The 14,067-nt window shown below is 43.6% G+C and overlaps 1 protein-coding gene across 3 annotated transcripts in view; it reads left to right on the top strand.

The window, feature by feature from the left end:
- The first annotated feature begins 5,231 nt into the window (after window positions 1–5,231).
- Window positions 5,232–14,067, top strand: part of LOC108092017 (homeobox protein prospero) — a 53,587-nt gene continuing 44,751 nt past the window's right edge. For 2 of the 3 annotated variants that reach the window (XM_017191453.2, XM_017191454.2), the window contains exons 1-2: window positions 5,232–5,879; window positions 10,136–10,184. The gene's annotated coding sequence lies outside the window, so the exon portion shown is untranslated. The remainder of the gene's footprint in view (window positions 5,880–10,135; window positions 10,185–14,067) is intronic. The other variant, XM_017191455.2, reaches the window with a different exon arrangement.

Consider the following 14,067-nt stretch of genomic DNA (forward strand, 5'->3'; position numbering starts at 1 on the left):
TTTCAAGGATCATTCGTTATTATCTGGTTCTCTATTAACATGCAAGGGCTAACTTTATTATTGGTTTCAGCCAAATCTGACTTTCAATTGATCAAAATCATATGCTCGAACCAAGCGCTGATACAAATATTTTTGTATTTTAATATGTTTAGAATCCAAACAAAAAAAAAATAAAATTTCAATGGTCCTTATACTAGCCGATTTTGTTAAAACTATTCAAATTCATTTTGAAGTTTTTTAAAAAGTCTCTTCGACCCCAAGATCGGGGATTATTTAAGCTTTAAATTTTGTATTTGTACTTGAGTCATGATATTTTCAAGCTTATAAAACTTAACAAAATTATTTTAAAGACCTATTCTGTTCACAATCTTTTTCAAAATAATCTTTTGGTTAGAACCTAGTTTTTATCTACAAAATTTCAAGAAGTTAAAAGGTTTCCAAATTATTTGCTTTAACTGATCTCTTAAGCAGCAAAAAAAATTGTCTGTCTTAAGCTTACTGGCTTAGTGGGTCTAAAGATCGGAGAAGGCTTTCCTCGAGCTTGAGCTCGGCTTTCGTTTCCAAGGACTTCGTGTCCTGTCGCCGTGTCTCGGCGTTCAGCTGCAGCAGCAACATGCAACAGCAACAGCGTCGTGTTGCTGGTGTGCGTGCAACTCTCCCCAGCAGCAGCAGCAGCAACAGCAACAGCAGCAGCTGCAGGCTTAGTTGTAGTTGTAGACTTTTTGCTTTTCTACATCCTCACACAAACGGGCGAACAACACGAGTGCAGGAGGCGAAGTTTTGGAGCCGTGCACATAATGTAAACAAGGACATGCGCAGTGCATCCTTTTCGCTTTCCCCGTTTCCCCAACAGGAGAAGTGCATTGCAGGCAGGCAGGCAGGCAGGCAGGCAATGCAATTGCCAACTAGAAGATAGCAGCAGCGACAGTTGAAGGGGCACGATGGATGAGGGATGGGGGATGAGGGGGTGGTGCTGGGTGTTTGGGTGGTTTGAGTGGTTTTTTGGGTGGCATGGGGGGCTGCTTCATTTACCAGCAGTTGCACTAGTAAATAGCAGATGGCAGCGAAGTCGGCGTTTGCGGCGCAGTCGACGCCAACTTGCCACAGTTTAGATGGGAAAAAGGACAACTCCGTCGAGAAGAGAAGGAGAGCGAGAGGGAAGAAAGGAACGAAGAGAGAGTGTGAGAGAGAGAGAGAGCTGCGCAACGAGAGCGGCGAGTGCAGGTTAAAAGGATGCAACGCTGCAAGGCAATTGCACTCCAGAACTCTCACACACATACACACGCACACTCGCACACAAACACACACTGACAGCTAGACTGAGGCGGTTGCTTCTTTTTGGTTGTGTTGTCTCTTTTCGGCTTATTTTTAGAAGTCTTTCCCCCATTTTTTCACCCATTCCCCCCGTCGTTTTTCTCGACTGCAGTTTATTTACTTGACCAGGCCTCGGAAATTTACATGGCATCCAAAGGGGAGTGGGGATTGGGGGTTGCTGCAGTATCCACACAGAAGCAGCAGCAGCAGCAGCAGCTGTTCCTGAAGCCCCAGCACGTGCAGCAAGCAACTGCCCTTCGGCCACCCAACCACCCACAATCCGCCTGCGTGATTTGTGCGTTGCCATCGGGATGATGATGGAGCTCATAATGATCTGAACAACGGGGGGGATTGATGGGGTTTTTGAGGGTTTGAGGGGGGTTGGTGGTGCAGCTGCATTTCCTTGCCAGCTTCGCCGTGCGTGGTTGGTCGGCTTGAAAAAGGGTCGGCAAGGTGGTTGGGCGGTTGGGTGGGTGGTTCTCCGCCAGTTCCCTCCAATTCAAGTGTGGGCGCGTAGACATTGCGTAGAGTTGGAGCCAAGTTTTTTCTATTTCTTGATGGGCATCCCCCAGCACCACCTACACCACCACCCCTTTCTGCTTTTCGGACCGCGCTCAATTCGCACATCGAGTGGTCAAAGTACATAGACAAAAGTGCGAGTGTGTGTGTGAGTATGGGAGTGTGTGTGCGCTTTTTGCGCGCGCGAACTTTTGCCAAAGGAAAAAAACTTAAACAGAGAGATGCTTTTACATACGAAGTGGGAAAGGCGAAGGGGAAGGGGGGAGAAAGGGAGGCTCGCTGCATTTTGCGCGTCTGTAGCTTTTTTTGGCGGCCATCGATGCTGGAGCAGGGGATTGGAGATGGATGTGGGGATCGGAGGGGGGAAGCCATGTATAAGTCCGTATCCGTGTCCGTGTCGCGATGACGGGACGCCGAACGAACTGAACGGGAACGCAACGCAACGAAACGCAACGCAACGCAACGCATGGCATCGCCTGGGCATCGCTTGGGCATCGCTTGGGCATCGCATCGCATCTATCGGCATCGGAAGGCATCGGCCGGGCACCGCAGTTGGCATACGGCTTTTGGACGTCTTTTGAGTAGAACATTGCTTTTTTATATTCTCGGCTCGACGCACCGCAGCGAGCAAAAGAAGTAGCGCCAACGCCAACGCGACGTAACGTAACGATTGCTGGCGCTCCAGCGAGGAGCCGCAGAGTTGGTCCAAGTCGTCGACGGTTCGGTTCAGTTTCGGACTTGCTTATTTTCTAAAAAATCCAGCCACCAGCCAAAAGCAAACCAGCAGCAACCAGCTAACCAGCACACACACACAAATATTGGAGTGGGGCCGCATTATTATATATAAAATATATATATTCCATATATATATATATATACGGTATAGAATATAGATATATATATATATATATATATATAAATGGGTGCAAAGTGCGCGCGCGTTTGCCGCCCCCAAAGTCAAACGCCCACGCCCCCCGTACCGCTGAGGGGCTGAGGCTACAGCTCCGGCTTCAGCTTCAGTTGCAGTTGCAGTTCGAGTGCCGTCAAACACTATTTATATACAATAAATGAAATAAAATATATACAAATAAAATATATATATAGATATATATTTCTAAATATATGTATCCGGCCGCGAGTGTCCTCATCCGTCGTGTGCGTTCGTTCGTGGGTGTGTGTGTGCGTCTGCGGGTGTGTGCGCGTGTGTGTGTGCGTTACAATAACAGCTTCGATTGAATGCAAACAACGAAATTCTAATGCAATCAACTGATATTTTTTTGACACCTCCGATTGATTTTTAAACACTACGCCGCTGCCTCCCGCAAAGACCAAAATTTAAAACGATCGATTAAACGATTGAAACGAACTCCTGAACTCCTGACATCTGGAACCCGAGGATCCGGATCTCGATCACAAAACAGTCCAGCCAGAGGCGTCCACTCGTCTGCGTCGTCGTCTGCTGTCAACTGTCCAAGTTCGGAACCAAATTCTCCAAAGATGCCAACATTAAGAAAACTGAATTCACCGATCAACAAAATGCCCATTTAACTAGAAAATCAAACAGGAAATTTGAGAAATTCCATCGACTTACCTCTGATGTTTGCACAAGCCCCGATTCTGGTGCAATCCAAAAGATACTGCAAGGCATTAAAACTGTTTAAGAAGCCGCCAGATCTCCATCGCGATCCTCTGGAGCGGCTGGCTCAGCTCATCCAGCTGGACCGCTCGCACCGATCCGCGTTCCCGGCGACGGCGACGCAGACAAAGATGCTCGAGTGGCCAACGAACCGCCTCGCAGGACTCACCAGGATCCTTGGGATCAGCCAGCAAGTAGCCGTGGACACGAGAGAGAAACTGAACACCGCCATGGATAAATAACATCAGTAAATTGTCCTGTACGTGATCGCAAATCGCAAATGCCCCTTGTTAAAGCCCCCAAAATGCACTTGTCCATCATGAAATGAAGATTGAGGGATTACCTTTCTTATTTTTTGAGTTTTCTGAACTTAGAGATCTTTTCGATAGAGTTTTGTTAAGCAAATATCAAAAATTGAAAACTGTTTAGGTAGGATGACCTTTTATATTACAAGATAATCTAGATTTGTCGAATATATAACCAGGAATTTGTTTACTGATAATCATATTTTTTTTTGTTATTTCAAATTGCAAACTAGTGGTTTATTTTAAGTTTTAAATACACATTTTATAAAAACTTTGCTACAAATTTTGTGCCATCTTTACCATCTTTTAGTTTTGTTTTAAATTTCTTCCAAACGATTACCCAATTTCCCAGCCAGAACTTCACCCTTGTTAATTCTGTAAGCTCGCATTATTAAAACTACTTGTTAGCTTCATTTGAGCACCTTCGTAACCTTAGCACGTGTTTGCCCCCCAAAAAAATGTGTAAAAAATGGGGGAAACCTTTGGCAGCTCCAGGCATTTTTTGAGACAAGTTTGGAGTCATTTCCCCAACGCAAGTACCGACGGCAACTCTGAGTAGGTCCTTGTCAGCAATCTCGAAATTCAGAGTATCTCAGATTTTGGAGTATCTTGTGGAATGCATTTCGGACATTGGGGAATCTTGAGTAGAGGAGAATGTCCTGAGAAAGTCTTGTCCACCATTGGACCCCCCAACTCTTCCTTCTTTCGCCCCCTTACACTAATACTTTCCTAACCAGACTCACACAAACACACACACAATCACATACCCATTCTCCATTTTGTTGAGCTGCCCCAACTGGCAGCGACGTCGACGCCGGCAGCGCTGCCAACGGCGACGCCTGCCCCTCCATGTACACGAGTATTTGAAATGCGCACTAGCTCTAGCTCAAAGAGCTTATGTGTCTGTGTGAGCTCCCCTCCAAATCGTCGATGTGTGCGTGAGTGGGAGAGTATCCTGTTTCGGGTGGTTGGGTGTTGGGGTGTTTGGGTGTTTGGGTGGAAGGACTGGCTGGCAGGATGTCCTAGCTGCGCTGCCGCTGATTTTATTTGCAAAAACCCCACTGTGTGTGCTTTTGCTGTTGCCTTTGGCTTTGCAATGCCTCCCTGGAAAATATCCACGTCCCCCAGGATATTCGCGTATTTTTTCGCGGCTGCGGCGGGCAAATATTTTTTGCTGCCAATACACACACACACACATACACCAGCGCACTCACACCAATGCATGCATACACATGTTGGCTGGGGCAGAGAGTCGCGGCAACGACAACGACAACGCAACGACAACGACACCGTCAGCGGTCGTCCTCGGCCTATTCGCGGCGAAATAATTTTTCGCATTTTTAGTACAAAGCTTCACATCAACGTCGTCGTACAAACAAATTTTTATTTTCGGATTTTTCAATTACGTTTTCATTTATTTTTAAGTATTAAGTTTGCGTGCACTCAAAAATAAAACCAAAAAAACAAAAAAACAAAAGCGGAACAACAAAAAATCAGCAACTAAAACTCGAACAAAATCATAAGAAAATTCTTATCCAGATAACAAAACAGTTGATAGATCGTGTGTCCAAACATCGAATCAAAAAAAAAAGGAACTCATTCAGACCAAAAAAGAATCGAAACACATTTACCGGCTTCCAAAGAACGATTCTCAAGTGTTATTTCGCCGTATCTCTCCAAAAGTCTCGACTAAACTCTCAACCGGCAGGAACTCTCGACGATTCTCAGTTTGTTATTTGTTTGAACTTGTTTGCCCTCCCACAACACAATAACTCATCAGTCCATTTTAGTTGTTAAAGAAAATACTCGACAAAAGTAACGAACTACTTATATTTGAGAAACAAAAAAAACATTACGAAAAAGTCGCGAACAAATTGATACCAAAAAAATAAGAGAAGACACGAAATGAACAAAGACACAAGTTACAAAATTCAAATGTAAAATCAAAAGTACAAAGCAAAAAGATTGTTGGCAACATTTTTATAAGTATATATACGTATTATTATGATTTGTATATATTTTTTATACGAACTCAAAACTACAGAGTCCAGAACTCGATTTTGATACGCAGAATTGCTCATGTGATGCTCCGAATCCTCCGACGGGTAAGCAAATAGTGTGTGTTTTCTCCTGAGAAGAAGACGCTGGCAGAGCGACAGAGACAGCGCGAGCGAAAGAGAGGCCGAGTGGGAGAGAGAGAGAGAGAGAGAGGAAGAGAGAGGGAGTGCTCCTCGGACTGCTCCTTTCGAAAGTGTCTGAAAACCGGCAAAACACGAAGAATGCAAAGCCGCAGGCTTCGGCTGATTTTCGGCTGCTTCGTGTCCTGCTGCTGCTTTCTAATTGCGTCCTCTCTCTGCCGGCGTCTCTGTGTGTGTGCGTGTGTCTGTGTGTATGTGTGAGTGCATTACATTATCCTGAGGCAGCGGCAACACACGTACACCTACGCAGCAGCTTCGGCATCCGACTTCCGATTCCGAGTCCGCTCCGAGTGCAGCTCGGCAAGGACCTCAGCTTGCTGCGGCCGCTGCCTGCCTGCTTCTTCTCTTCTAGTCCTTCTTAAGCTACGCGCGCGTACGGTCGTACCGCCCGCCCGTCCCGCCCGTCGCCGCTCCTCCGCTGCCGCCGTTCGTTTTTCGTCTCGGCAATCGGCACTCCTCCTTGGAGCGCTTCTTCGTGCAGGTATGCGTGTGTGTATGAGTAAGTGTGTGCAACTGTGTGTGTGAGCAGGCGCACACTTACTTGCACTTACTGCGTGTAGGAAATTATCTGCTGCCTCTGCCGCTGCCGGCGTCGCCTAATACATATATAAATAATATATATTATTATATGGGATATACATATATTTAAAAGCGACGACGCTCGTGTATATAGAAAAGGCAGCTCGTTATCGCAGATGCCCAGGATAAGGGATGAGGTGGCGTCGCTAGAATGCCGTAGAATACTGTAGATTGGTGTGGTGGCATCAAGGGGGCGAGTAGGGACCTGCTTGCAAGAAAGTGTAGCACACTTATGTGGGCAGGCGTTGACTGAAGCAGCAGCAGCAGTGGCAGCATAGAGCAGCATTTGCCGTTCTTGTTCTTGTTGTTGTTGTAGCAGCAGCGGCAACTGAGACGGAAACGGTAAACGGAAACGGAGACCGAATCCTCGACTTCGACTTCGACCGAGGCAGCGCCTTGGTCTTCTGCCACTTTACTTTCGCAGGCTAGAATACAAAATTCAGTACGTTTCCAGTCACGCGCGCTGGCAGAAGTTTTGCTTGCGTATGTCTTCTACCGACGACGCCGACGAACGCCGCCTTGACTTGTGTAAAAAAAATTCAAATCACCTCGAATAAATTATTAAAATAAAACAAAAATAACAATCAAATATTAACCAAGCAAACAAATTAAATAAAAACAACTAAATTATTTAGCGTGCATTAGCTGTGTGTCTGAGTTGAAGAATCAATTCAAATCAGTTTCAAATATAACCGAAAATCTTCGAAATATTTTTAAATAATTAAATAAAATATAAATAACATAAATAAATAAATTAAAAAAAATAAATAAATTAGCAGTAATCATTTAAGGCCTAGTTCAGCCAGCTCAATCGTCTCGCCCATCGAACCCAGTCACAGATCCTCCTCAATTAGTTCAAGTGTCGCTGTCTTGTGGTACGTGCAACTTGCGGCGCCTTTATTCGCTGCCTTCTCTCGCGATTAGCCAACCAAAGGGCCACACACACACACTCCAACAGAATGGAACAAAAAAAATACTAACCAAATACTAATACAAAAAAAAGAAACCATTGAACACACAAATACACACGCAAGCGGGCGCCACTTGCTGCTGTTGCTGCGGCATTGGTGGCCACATTGCGCATACGACATGTTAGCCCGCAATTATCCTGCCTGCGCATTGGCAGGCGGCGCGTCTTGGCTTTGATGGGGAAAAACTTGGCAGGAAATTATCTAAAGCGCCCAAGGCAGCCAGAGCCTCAGATTCGCCGCAGCTCCGCTCAACTTTGTCAGCAACTTTCTATACAGTCACACACACACACACACACAGAAACAAACACACACAGATAGAAACACCGACAGCAGGCCATACTTATACTTATATAGTTTGGATACAGCGGGTCGTATCTAATTTTATATAAATACTCTCACACAGACTTTGGCACACTCGGGGCCGAATATAAAAGCATTGGGGCTTCGTTTCTTGGGAGACATTTGATCGTCTTGGCTCGCAGCGACAGCAGCGCAGCAGCAGCGACTGAAGCGGCCAGTTAAAGGGGCCCACAACCTTGGTCAGTTGGCCACTCAGCTAGGGAACAACAACAGCGCAGTTGCCAGAATCAGTAATCACTTACCAGTTACCAGTTAGCAGTTAGCAGTCAGCCTTTAGCCTTTTGTGTTCACGCTTCTTTGATGGTACGTGCCGAGTTGGGGGATGATATCTCTGGCTTCTCTAAAAATGTTCAATATATTTAATAACTTCCCAAAACTGTGACAAAGTGTGCCTAAAAATACGACTGTGAAAAAACAACAAGAATTCGTCGACTCAGTAATAAATGTTGTGATTAAAATCAGTGCCAGCAATGATAAGAATAAATAAAAATAATACAAATAAAATATTTTTATAAAAATTTAAAATCTATTTTTAATTTAAGCAAAAGTTATGTTTAGTTTTAATTACTTATAATGATACCTATTATTATTTAATTTGTGAGTTTGATTTAGGCGAGCAAAACAAATATTTCAGTTTGAGTTCAAACATGTTTTCTTTATTTTAATTTTTTTGTTATTAAAAAACAACATTTTTCTTTGTGCCCATTTCCCTGATATAATAATTTTTGTTTGAATATTTTAATTTAATTTTGTTTTAAATTTGTTTTAATATCTTCTCTAAATTTAAATATTAACAACAATATTTTTTTACTAACAGAAATTCCAATTAAAGTTATTATAACACAAAACGAATAGCACAAAACAAAAGTCTGACGAAATAAATAACAAAGCGAAAATGCTCGAAATTCTAAATTAAACTCGTAAAAACAAAAGCGCTGCGGCAACAAACCTTTGGAAAACCATTCCGAATGAAACCGTATAAAAGTAACTAAATAAACGCAACTAAAACCAAGTAACCGGAAATGAATTAAAACAGTGAAAAGTGTGGCATAATTTTCGGTGTGCCTCGCATTGAAGTGACAAGAAATGAAGCAAGCCGTGCGGCGGTGCCTTTAATAATAATAAATAAATGATGATATCCTTAGCTCAATGAATATATACAAAATCGAAAATGTGCAATTAGTGACCCCTGATGACCCAAGTCCCGGCCCCCGTTGACCGCAGCGCTAAAGTGAATTGTGTTCACCTCCCCAAGTCCCAAATGAAAAAGTCCCCCCAACAAAAATCTATTTGTGCACAACGACTCGGCCAGAGAAAAATGAGCAACCTTCAACCGAATTCCGATACGCATCACCAGCGACCGGAGCGGTCCGCGGACCCTTCCCGCCCGCTCCTGGCAGCGGTACAGTCCCGCTCCTCGGGAGCGACTGTCGCTGCCGCCGCTCCAGCCGCCAGCTGCCAACGCTGAACAGCCGGCCGCCATGAAGCGGTCCGATCCTATGAAGCGGCTCGATTCGCACTCGCCATCGCCATTGCCACTGGCACTGTAACTTAAATTAAGGGTAAAATATCGCAAATGGTATTGGTGCAAAAACGCAAAAAACAAAAAAACAAAACAAAAACCCAAAAGACAATTTAATAATAATATCTAGAACATTTCATCCCAGTTATTTTGATTAGAGTACTTTAAGAATTGCACAAGTTGCGGTCAAGAGCTAAGATAAAATACAGAGAAGCTGCAAGTATTTATATTTTTCTAAACTTAAATTAAACAAATTTATTCTGATTGCCGATTTAATCATATTTCATTTAACAAAAATTTGAAAATCAGCATTCAAAGTTACTATTAAAATGGCAGTACTTAAAATAAATAAGTTAGATATTTTTTACTATAAAGATCCACCGAAAATATTATTTTTATGTGTATATAGTTTGTTGTCTTATTTCATTATTGTTTGGATCCGAATTCATTTCATTTCACTTGCAGCTTGTAACATTCAAAACCCCCTTTGACCAACTATAAATATTAACCCTATAAAACCGAAAAATTGCTCGCAATTACAAGAATGCATTTGACTTAGTATTTAGTAATTAGTTCTATTGAAAGGTAGAAAAACTAAGGCGTAGGGCTTGTGAACTCCCCTCCATTTAACTTTCCACAAACATTTCAGCCTACCATCTGAACAATTTGACCAGATTACTAATCTCACGTTTACGTTGCGCCCTGTGCCTTCGTCTGCTTTCTACTTGCAGGTTACACCATATCGAGAAGTTATCCAATGAGAAAGCCGCTTAAATTTTGGTAAGTCCACTCCACTTCTGTTTATCCCCTAACTTTAAGTCTGCGTCCAGTCTTCGACTAATGAAACGCCTTTGTGCTCGAGTGGACTTCATTTTTTAATTAGAAAGTCAACACACACACACACACACACACTCATACAGAGACATAGAGCGTATCCTTAATCGAAAAGTGCTGCCATATGGAGAGGCGCCTTTGTGAGCTGCAGGACTCGGCCATCCTTGCTTGTTTGCCTTTGTTTATTTGTGTGCTACTTAAGATGAAATGGCAAAGAAAACTGACAGAGACGGTGGCAGCCGGGTTACCAGGAGGAGATGAGGCATCTGCACCTCTCATCCTCTGGCCCGTGTGTCCGTTTCAATTTCTCCTGCCAAGTCGCCTCCTCACGCAGACATTTTCTTTGACTTTCCGCCACCCGCCAGCCTTGCAGCAGAATAAAAAAAAAAAAATAGAAAAACAAACAGAGGCGTCTGGGGCAGAAGAAGACGAGTGTGTAGGGAGCGCAGTGCAACAGCGGAAACGGAAATTGCTGAAGTTGCATGTGTGTGCCCCCTCCCCCTTCGTATGTGTGTGTGTAATGAGGCGCCGTGTTATCCTTTTGCTGACAGCAGACGCCGCTAGTTGCTGCGTTGTTGGATTTACAAGCAGGCTGCAATTATTTTCAGCTTAAGCGACAAAATAGAAGGAAGCAAGTCTTAAGCATTTCCCATTTTCCCATTTTCCCAGCCTCGTTATTATCCAGCTCGATGCCGTGTAAATGAGTTTGCTGCTACTGCTGCTCTTGTTTTTCCTTGTTATTGCCAACTTGCAAGCTGCCCGTTGATGTTGCTGTTGCTTTTCCCCCCGTTTAAATCCACTTGGAGGCGGAACTTTGGCCCCTTGGGCTCGAGTTGCTCATGTGCAGCCATCACAGCCCCCATTCCACTCGCAGGTTTTCTTTCCAGTGCATAAGTAAGTGCACCTAAGGCTACTTATGAAAAATGCTAAATTAAAGTTGACTTTTAGGCGCACAATGCCCGGACCATTTCTCCCTTTCTTCCCAACCCATTCAAGTCGCAGCCAAGTTGCCTGTTTTGTTTCGCTGGCTGCCAAGAAAGTTTCGCCCCCACCATCCACACTCGAAATGTTGGAGAACATTGTACGGAACTCTGGAACTTTGGCCAGCATCCAGGTGGAAATGTCATGTAGAAAGTTTCGGGGCCTGCTGCGAAAACTTCGAAATGTTCGAAATGCTCGCCATGCTCGGCCAACTCCTCTGATGGTCGAGCGGAAATCGTTTTAAGAACGGAAGTGAAATTTTCTACCATGCAGCTGAGCGCAACCATCTAAATATACATCTATACACGGCCCTCGAAATAATCTCTTATTGAGACCGAACAATATAAAGAGTGTGGGGCCGGGGGAGGAGATGGGGGGTGGTTCAACTAGAAGGGGGCTGGCCAGTTTAGAGGCAGAACGAAACGCAAATTCATTCAATTGCGAAAAGAAAATTACCCCAAAACGCGACACAGAAACAGAAACAGAAATAGAAAGAGACAAAAACAAGCGCGGCAACAAGTCGCAATGATTATCTGGAATTAAATAAAGCCCGCTGTCGGGGCATATATAGTATATAGTCTGGCTGCGATCGCGAGTCCGAGCAAAATATATCCGACTTGGACCGGCCAATGGCCAATGGCAGCGCTCACTTAAGCGCCGTCCAAAGTTGCACGCCTCGCTGAGCAACTGTCGCGAACCGCACCACCACCCCACCACCGCACCACTCCCCCACCCACTTGGCCACCCACTTAGCAGTGACCACCCCCCACCCCCCACCACCCACTTAAAAACGCGGCTGTCTGCTCGGTTCCGTTCTATTCCGTTTCGAGCGCTGGAAATTAAGTCAGCAAATGACTTGTAGAATATCAACACATGTCCAGGGTCTCTGTTGGTCTGCAATACCCTACTTTTTTTGGGGTTTATCTATTTCGAAAAAGAGAAGGTTACTTACGAAAGCTCTAGAAAAGTTTGTAGTGGGGAAGCACTCCTGGAAAATATAACAGACCACAAATATATACAAACAAATACTTAATTGAACATAACTAAAGCACAGATAAGAAAAGTTGATAAAAGCAATTAGTGTTGTATTTATCAGTGCTCCATAGTTGGAGTTATTTTAGATAACAAATTCAAGAACTAACAAACCACTCCTAGTAAATACAAAGCAGTTGATGAAATAATATACATATTTCCCTTTGATTTTAATAAGTATAAATTTTATACTTATTTCATTTCCAATTGTATAATATGAATTGATTGCCAATCACCTCTTATTATTTTTACGAGCATTAATAGATACATTTTAAAATAACTATTTTAAAATCTTAATGAGTCTTAAATAGTAAGAAATCACTCTATAATTTTTTTCAAATCTAATGAAAAGCATTTTCAACACAGGAAAAGTTATAAATCCACTTCTAAACCTATATAGTTCTCCTTATTTTATCAAGAGAGAGGGTATTTAAAATTGGCAGTGCTGTCGACACTTGATCTTTCTTGTTTTTTATTCGTCTATTTCGGACACGGACAAACTATTGCAACAGATCAGCGGTCGAGCAGCAGCCAGGCGAGCAACAAGATAATCAAGTGTAATTTATTTCGTATTTGGTGCGCGCCATGCATGAGTTCGAGCATCTAGCCACGAGTGCGAGTACGAGTATCTAGTATCTGGTAACTAGTAATCTAGTATTTACTATTTAGTATCTAGAGGAGAGCACACACACAACACCACCACACACACATACACACACCCACTGGTCAGACTTACATAAGCAAGCAGGCGAATCAAGCCTCAGCCCAACCCCCAAAAACCAGACCGGATGCACGAGCACTTGGCGTGAGGCGATCTGAGTCGATCTGCCATCTGTCTCATGTGGCGGAATCATTCAAGCATCCCATCAGTGCACTGTTTTCTAGTCGGATCTAGCTTTATTCGCCGCTATCTCGATCGCCCGACTGAAATGCACTTGCTCATGACAAGGCTCAAAGCTACACTCAAAACAGCAGACTAACCCTGAATTTAATGAGTTAGTTGTTCTATGTCTATATTGGGTTAAAGTTTAATTGGTTACTGGGCTTACATCAGCTAAATACCTTAATTTCAACATACTTAAAATTTAATGTCTTTGCATTCAAAAACTAACAGAATAGGAGTAACAATTTAAATCTGCATGCAAATCAAATATGAGTAACATGGCTATAAAATTGTTTTATTTTTACATGATCAATCAATTAAGTATCTAACTTAGTTTAATCTAATTATTTATATAACTAATTCTAATATTTGTAACTTGTAAGTGGAAATAATTTCCTTTGTTATCAAGGGTCAATATACTTCTTTGATCTACCCCAGTTTTTAATTAATTGGTAAACAAAGACCCCGATTCACTTGGTATAACTTTAATAACGATTTGACAAGTGTAAGCCCTGGCGGAAGCTCAATGGTCCCGTCCGCATCGATAGCCGCTTTCCACTTTCCCACGTGCTCCGGTCCACAACAAGTGGTCGAGACACACCCTCCGTCCACCAGCCGCCGCCCCCTTCTACCATTTCCACTGTCACTTCCCCGGCGATTTCCACAGGCAGTGGCACTACCATTTTCCCCCGCCGAACAGCCAGCACGCACCAAAGTGGCCGAAAGCAGGGGAGAGCCGGCACAAATACGTATTAAAACGTTAATAATATGCGAGGGCCAGCAACTCATGACAGCCTCGAAACGCGAAAGTTGCCGGCTCCGATGAAAAGCCGCAGACAGAAAGGCAGAAAAGCGGGCCAGGTGAGAAGGTGCCTCCTCTGCTGCTGCCTCGCTTTCGACCTGTCCAACGCAAATCTTTCAAGAGTAGTTCCG

This window comes from Drosophila ficusphila, unplaced genomic scaffold, assembly GCF_018152265.1.
Source record: "Drosophila ficusphila isolate 14025-0441.05 unplaced genomic scaffold, ASM1815226v1 contig_791, whole genome shotgun sequence".
Lineage (NCBI taxonomy): Eukaryota > Metazoa > Arthropoda > Insecta > Diptera > Drosophilidae > Drosophila > Drosophila ficusphila.